Below are 8,745 nucleotides of genomic sequence, written 5' to 3'. Positions count from 1 at the left end.
AATCGTGTTTCTGGGAATCAATTAATCAAAGTAGTCGAAAGTATATTTAGTTGGCGAAAACACATGCCAACAAGTAGAGACATTGATTATGAGGAAATTTGAGTCTGTGCCTTAAAGTACAGAGCTTTTAAACACAGGTGGTAAACTTAATAGCTTTTTGACGAAATATTTCTCTTTAGCACTAGGTAAGCTTATTATTAATCGAAGCTGCAAAATAAATGTGTCTAGACTATCTGGGCCATTGCTCTGTAGGAATTAAGTAAGTTTATTCGTTGAATATTTTAGCCCCGATACAAGCCAATCGATAGCACTGCCCTTTATCTGACAAGGCTGATATTTCAATAGCTTGGATGGCAATATTCTCGGGAGAAGCTTGATTTCTGTTGTAATCTTGCATGAATAAACTCTATATAAATAATTTTTTTATTTGCATAGTTGCTGGAAGAATGATATCGTTATTTACTTCGCATTAATAGGTAAAGTAGGATTTAATTTTAGGATTTTTTTAAAAAGGAATTTAAAATATAAATTTGATATTCATGCTCACACAATAAGCGCAATGTAATAATATTTTTTTATATATATACTGCTTTACAAGTTTCATTGATGTTTTTGCTTAAAACAAATCCTCTTTGCTTAAAACAAATAAGACAAAGTAGTAACATTTTCAATGAGGTTTTACTCTTTTTATATTTCAGAGAATATTAAAAAAGATTACATTTGCTACCACAATAAACTAGTTTTGCCAATTAAAAACTTCAGAATGATGAATGCATTGTTTAATGATTGAGGGAAAAATACGCTTTCAAGATTGTATATGTTAAGGTTAAAGTAATAAATCCGGTTACTATTAATACTAACCGGTTAATGTTAATAATAACCGCTTCCTTTGGTCAAAGTGAGAACTATCGCAAATTATTAACTCTAACCGGTTATTAATAATAATAATCAATGATATTTGGCTAATGTGATTCAACGGTTTATATAGAATTGGGACATGGGTGTGCCTCTTTTTATAAGTGTTACGGTTAAAGTGATAAATCCAGCTATTATTAATACTAAGCATTCAAATTTAATTATAGGTGACCTCGTCTCGTGTGTGGGTAAGAGACCAATTTGATCAGATTGCGAAAGAGACGAGGGTGTGCGTTATCAATCCTCGTTAAACAGTTTTACCATAAAGTGTTTGACTTCCCGGGCAGGTCGTCGGGCCACCAAAGCGGTTTATCCATCTCTCCACTGAGGATCAAAATTATCATGGCATGTCTTCGGGCCACTAAAGCGGTGTATCCATCTCTCTACTGAGGATCAAAATTATCATGGCATGTCTTCGGATCATCCTCTGGGATGTTTCTCTGACCGTCGCCAATAGCCCATTGTGTAGCTTTAGTCTGTGCGATGTAAATAAAATGCTGCTATATCCTATTGCATAGACCAATTTCGAAATTTTTATTTGCCTAAACAAGAACTGAAATAATTAAAATGCTTAGAAATGACAACATTTGATTACTTTTACCTCATAACGTGACATTGACATGCTTTTTATTAAAATATGAAATAAAAATACTTATCTAAGTAAAAATGTAAAGTTTTAACCAAAGAAATTAAAAAAAAAAAATAAAATAGGAAAATAGCAGGAGCTAAGCCTGAGTAAAATTTTAAGGTAACAAAAAACAAATTCTGGCATATGCATATTACGTTAACAGTATTAAAAATCATAAGTCATGCACTCGTGTTTGCTGATTAAAAATATTATAAATAGTTTAGAAAAAATGATCATGTTCAAACTATGTAGGAAATAACATTAAGTGTTGTAATGATAGTAATTAAAAAGTATAAGATAAGTATTCAGTATGCATTATATTTTTAACATATGTAGTTTTTACTTTTGTTTATGTCTTTTAAATTTTATTTATTCAAAATCTCGTTTCTACAACAACATTATTTTTAATTAAATGTTATAAATATAACTTTAAATATTTGAAAAATCATTTCATAAAGGGAAACACATTTTAATTTAAAACTCTGCACATAAAAATGTTAAAAGAATTATTGCATCGTTTGGTCTGTTTTCAAAACACCTAACTGTGACCGTGTCTTTGATCTCGGTTCGAAAACAAACAGAAGTAGTAGATGACGACTACAAGTGCCTTGATGTACTAACCGCAATTTCCCAACTCCAAGAAGAAGAAGAGGACATGGGAAGAAAAGTAAGAAAACAGGAAAAGGCGCTTCTTGTTGTTTTCCCGAGAGTTTTTCTGGAAGCGCCATTCGCTGATCCAGAAAATTTTCTCACATTCCAAAGAATGTCCCTGGAAACCACGAGGAAAAAAAAAACAAGAAAACTGCAGATGTGATCAGAAAGTTTGCAAAAAGGTATCAACTTCTGATTGCTTTGCAAAAAAACTGCGCTAATGTAAAGCAAATAAATGTTCGTTCAAATAAATAGTTAAATAGCATAAATCAATGTTTAATCAAGTCTTTTTGTTTTTAAAATTGATTTTTACTAGTCTGATGTTCTGATTTAACATGTGCGAAAACATAAAATGATTTTTTTGTAAACTGAATTATTACATTTTTCTGTCAGCTCTATTTTTTGCGATTCAGCATAGTTATGTTACAAGGTATGCGAACTTAGGTCTGGCGTGAAAATATCTTGCGTGTGCTCTTTAAAAAGAAGTGTTGAATCTTTTTAACTTATGAATTGAATTCTTTGTTTTTCGTTCGTTTTATTTATTTTTTAAACACTTTATGAACAAACTTCTTACCGTAGAGGGAGAAAAAAAATTCTGGTCTAAGTACCATACTATGTGGTAATGGTGTAATGGAAATTCTGGTTAATAAAACCAAAAAGTACGGTATTTAAATCATTAATTTTGTACTTTTTCCTTTCCGGATAGCAGATTACAGGATATTTTAGTTTTTAAAATTACAGTTCTTGTTACCACACATTTAGTAAAAAATACAAAAGGGAAAAGTAAATTTAACCAAATAAGTAGCTTTCATGCCATGCTCTAAGGTATCATGATAAAATCATCAAATTTTATGACATTTACCAAATTTTATCATCGATAATAAAACCATGTTTTTTTAGTTATTTTATTAAAACCATTACCATAGCGCTTCGATAAAAATTACTGAGCTTTTCGGTGTTCCCATAGACGTAGAAGCACGGCAAATTTTAAATTCACAGAGAAAAAAATTCTGGTAAATCGTGTTTCTGGGAATAAAAATCAAATCAATATTTAAATCAATATTTAAAAACTCATTTGGTAATTTTTTTTACCAGAAATTCTGGTTTTCAAGATTATAGTTCTTATATTCACACATTCAGTAAGAAATACAAAACTAAAAAGTAAAATTAATCGAATAAGTGATTTTAATGCCGATGTTTTAAGAAGTCATAATAAAATTATAAAATTTTATCATAGATTAAAAAAACATGTTTTTTTGTTAATTTTACTAAAATTATTACTAGCTCACTTAGTTAAAAGTTACCAAGCTATTTGGTGCTCTCGTGGAGACAGAAATACGATACATTTTACCGCATTTCGGTAGTTTTGATCATACTTTTTTTCTCAGTCTACTATTGCTGGTATTATTTGAAGAGCACTAATTAATTAGTGTGCTGATTTGCAGGTTTTTTCTTTCGTACCCTTTAGAAACTTCCATATATTTTTAATGAATTCTGCATATCTACTTTGAATATTTAATTTAATCACGACAATTTCACTCGAAATTATTTTTAAAGGTTGAAGGAGGAAGAAGTAGCAAACGTTGAAAGGAAATGGTTATTTAGATGTCCCCATATGATAGTGATGTAGTTTGAACGGAGGATATAAATCTCCCAAGGAGAATTATAGATGAATCATTTATTAAAGGATATAAATAACAAACAGTAATAACAATTTCCCCATGATTGGAAATGCATAAGATTATAGAATAAATCGAATGCAACGGATTTTCTTCATCAGTTTTAACAGATATTCACATTTTAAGCTTAGACAGTGAGTGATATTTGTACAGTGAGCAAAAAATTAAATGGACTACTCGGAATAACATCTGATGTAATGATCGGATCTTCACGTTCTAAGATTCAGTCTTAACGGTTTGAGGAAGTGATCTAAAATATGTTAATTAATTAGTGCAGACGATATTTTAAGTAACGATATCAGACGCAACGTACTTTCTCTAAATAAACATACCTTTTTTATTATAAAGATTCGGATTTATGACCCTCTCTCAGCAGGTATGGGGAAGCCTCAATCAGAAGAATATGGTCCCAATAGTTTGGTCTGGAGAGTGGTCTAAAGTTTGGACCCTTTAATGCTTTAATAATTTAATTTAATTTAATTTAATTTAATTTAATTTAATTTAATTTAATTTAATAACCGTCGTAGAGCAGCCGACCTAATTGTTAGTCAACTATTAATGTTTAATTCCATAACCGTGTAATTTTGAACCCAATCTGGAAGACAAATGAACTTCTGTATTAATCTGACTAACTTCACATTTCCATTACGTGGACAGGAGAACCAGAAAACCTCCCACGGCTCGCTTGATGGCAAGGGGACTCTAGCCCGTGAGCCGTTTACCACTGAGAATATTTTACGTCAGCACTGTGGTCGGTGCAAGCCGGATGCAGAATTCGTATCGACCAGCCATCGCTGGGATTCGAACCCGGAAGACGTCTTTGGAAGATAAATGCTCCATCCCCTGAGCCATCACGGCTCTAATTTTACTATTGGTGTATTTCGAATTATCACAAGAACTGTCCAAACGAATTGATAAACGTTTGCATGTAATTATAAAGTTCGTTAATCGAAAGAATGTAAAGAATCCAATCCAAAGAATCCGTGCAAAAATTATGTGATGACTTCAAAAAAATCACAAATAAAACAATCTATTAGCGTTAAATTACATAATCTGGCAAGTCAAATATGATTAAAAAAACGGGAAAATAAACATAAAAGCTCATAATATTGCTCCATTGTGTGCTTATAAATATGAACCTGAAACATATTTTTTTTAACACCGTATTTTAATTTATTAAAAAAAATAAACCAAATAGAAAATGAAGTTTAACTTAAAAAATTCTAATAGAAGTACTTGCTTGATTTTGAAACAGTTCAGAAATAAGGAAATAAATGAATGAGAATGAATTGAAAAAATATGGGTCATTCTCCAAAACTCTTAAAGAATCTTACATTTAGTTTGTAAAATAAAAGAGCTATTTTTTGCTTCGAAGCTATTTTTCCCCATTTACTTGTAAAAGCAGAATTATTCGGATATACAGATAATTTTAGAACAAGTTCATGAGAATGGTAATTAATTAAGTAAATTAAGAAGTAAACGTTAAGTAAATTGCGATTTAAACTGAGAAAATGATTTTATCACGTAGAATATTAGAAAAATTAAATGATTGGTTATAAGCAAATCGAAAATTTTCCTCACATGTGGATGTTTTATTACAACTCACGGCCAAAATTAATACATTTTGTTGTAGAAAATGCGATATTAAAAATTTTTTATTTCAGTTTGAATCCAGTTATTATTATGCCCGCTCTCCTTTATTTTTTTCATTGTAAGTTTTTTCACTGTATATAATTTTAACAATATTTGTAGCCAAAAAAAATTCTTACATTTTAGATTTCAATTGTAAGAGCGTGATTTTCCAAATTTCGAAGGAGTTCCATTTTAAAAATGTGCAGGGGAAAAACTAGAAATCGATTTAGTTATTTACAAAAGAAGGTTTGCTGTAAAAAGCTCTATATCAAAGTTGGTAAATTTAACATGCTCTTGAAATGCGACTTCCTTTAAACAAGTACCAAACACAAACAAAATGTCAGTTTAAAAATAGTGCTGAAAAATATACTTCGAAGTTATTGAACACAGGAAACACCATTTGTAATTTTCTGAGAATAGTCCTATCTTTTATGTTTGATAGAACAGATATATTGACAGTAGAAATCATGCTAACGCTTGTCGACGCTTGTGCTCAAAATCTCAGCATTTTATATTGGATGTCGGAAAGCGTGACAAATACATTTGCAACTTATGCCGATAGTCAAAACAGAGACGACCGAAAAATGCTTAGCAATCTGAGAAAATCGAAAACGTATCTGAAATATTTCCATAGTTCAAATGNGTGCTGAAAAATATACTTCGAAGTTATTGAACACAGGAAACACCATTTGTAATTTTCTGAGAATAGTCCTATCTTTTATGTTTGATAGAACAGATATATTGACAGTAGAAATCATGCTAACGCTTGTCGACGCTTGTGCTCAAAATCTCAGCATTTTATATTGGATGTCGGAAAGCGTGACAAATACATTTGTAACTTATGCCGATAGTCGAAACAGAGACGACTGAAAAATGTTTAGCAATCTGAGAAAATCGAAAACGTATCTGAAATATTTCCATACTTCAAATGTGAAAAAAAAGATTTTTGTAAATTAACGGTTCTTCAAAAATTATTCACGTTTTTTTTAAAATGAACTTTGTAAAAAAAAAAAAATTCTCTTAAAAAAAAAAATCCTCTTTTTAAACAAATTTTTTATAAATTTTTAAAATGAAAGCACAACTTTATCGATGATTTGAATAAGAAGACTTATCGATTTTTTTTAAACTTTATACCAATAACCATTTTAAAAGTTACTTTATTGATTAGTTTTTTCACATCACCCTGAGAAGCAAAGCATAGTCAAAACTACCAGAATACAGTAAAATTTTAGATATAGAATATAGTTAGGCTCTAAGGGAACACCAAAAAAGGATTTTGGTAAAATTAGCAATAAAATATTGCTTTACAATAATATGCAATAAGGTTTGGAAAATGTGGTAAAATTTATCACTATACCTTAGAGCATGGCGTAAAAGGCATTTATTTAGTTAACTTCACTTTTCAATTTTGTATTCTTATTAAATGAGTGGCAATAAGAATTATGATTTTGAAAACCAGAATTTGAGGTAAACCACTTCTATATGAAGGGAAAAATCACCAAATGAATAGATTAAACACCGTATATTTTGGGTTTATTCAACAATATTATGTTTTTTTTCTTCAGAAATGTCAATACAATCAATAATTTTTACCAGAATTTTTTTTTCCGTTCAGACATGATAAATTTTTTAATTTTTTAATATAAATATATGAGAATAGTTTTACAAATGGTAAAATTTGTTTATTTACTTTTCAATAGAATCTAAGTGCTTTAAAGAACATTTAAAGCTTAACACGCGTTTCTGCTTCAATTTAAACCACGTTTATTCAAGCTGTCTCACAGCATAATTGTTACAACTATCATCAAATTGTTTTCAAATTTTAAGCTTATGACCTCAATACCTTCACCTGTAAAAGTACAAAGGCATTTGAAATTAAATGTTTGGCTTTTGTTCGGCAAGTTGTCCTTTTTCCAATCTATTTCAGGCATGATCAATTTTTCAATATTCCATGTAATTGTTTTTTTCAAAAAGACATACAACTACTACTGTCATCAACATTACAAGTTCAGTAAGATTTTTGTTCAGTTACCATTTTAAAAACTATCCTTTCTTTACATAAGTCAGCATTTCCATTTTGAATTAATTATATTTCTTAACATTGGATAATTATTATGAAGGTACGAAGAAAGTTCATAAAATAAATACCAGTAAAGCAGCAGAGAAAAAAAACGGCCAGCTATTAGGAAAAATAAAAAAAGCATATCGAACAATAATCATGAAGCAATATAAGAAATTATGTAAACAATTTTTTTTATGAAGCAACGAGAGAAAGGTAGTATGAAACAATAGAGGAAAGTATGCAGAACAAAAGCAAACACATAACGTGCAATTCTTACAGAGCAACAGAGAAAGCATATCGAACAATTATTATGATGGAACAGATAAAGATATCTCTTACAGATGTAGATATCTCTTGCAATTTTTAAGAACCAATAGAGAAAAATATATGACGTTTATTATGAAGTTAAAGGGAAAAGTAATAGATAATTAGAATGGAACAATCAAGAAGGAAAATCGAATAAGTATTATGAGTAACAGAGTAGGCATATCGAATAATTATTATGGAGTAACAGAGAAGGTATATCAAATAATTATTCTGATGAAACAGATAACGATACCTCGTACAATTTTTAAGAAGCAATAGAGAAAAATATATAGGACATTTATTATGAAGTTAAAGGGAAAAGTAAAGAACAATTAGAATGAAACAATCAAGAAAGAATATTGAACAATTATTGAGTAACAGAGAAGATATATCGAATAATTATTATGGAGTAACAGAGAGGGCATATTGAATAATTATAATGATGAAATAGATAACGATACCTCTTATAATTTTTAAGAACTAATAAAGAGAAATATATAGTAAATTTATAACGAAGTTAAAGAGAATATTATATATGGGACAATTAGAATGAAACAATCGAGATAGAGTGTTGAATAATTATTACGGAGTAACAGAGAAGAAATCATATCGAACAATTATTATGATGCAACAGATAAAGATACCTCTAACAATTTTTAAGAAGCAATAGAGAAAAACACATAGGACACTTAATATGAGTCCAGGAAAAAAGTATATAGGACAATTAGAATGGAACAATCGAGAAAGAATATCGAATTCTTATTATGGGGATACAGAGGAAACGTATTGAGCAATTATTATTGCAGATTTACATAGAAAAGTGTACCAGAAAATTATTACAAAACAACAGAGCAAAGCATATTAGTCAATGA

At 29.6% G+C, this 8,745-nt stretch overlaps 1 long non-coding RNA gene across 1 annotated transcript; it reads left to right on the top strand.

Annotated features, from left to right (window-relative positions):
* The first annotated feature begins 151 nt into the window (after positions 1-151).
* LOC122271537 (uncharacterized) lies at positions 152-1,499 on the top strand. Its single transcript, XR_006226438.2, has 2 exons — positions 152-259; positions 1,083-1,499. It is a non-coding gene; the product is annotated as an uncharacterized lncRNA (long non-coding RNA).
* The last annotated feature ends 7,246 nt before the right edge of the window (positions 1,500-8,745 follow it).

The sequence above is a fragment of the Parasteatoda tepidariorum genome, chromosome 7 (genome assembly GCF_043381705.1).
Source record: "Parasteatoda tepidariorum isolate YZ-2023 chromosome 7, CAS_Ptep_4.0, whole genome shotgun sequence".
NCBI lineage: Eukaryota > Metazoa > Arthropoda > Arachnida > Araneae > Theridiidae > Parasteatoda > Parasteatoda tepidariorum.
Note: the sequence above shows the minus strand (reverse complement) of the source record. Positions and strands in the feature narration are given on the sequence as shown.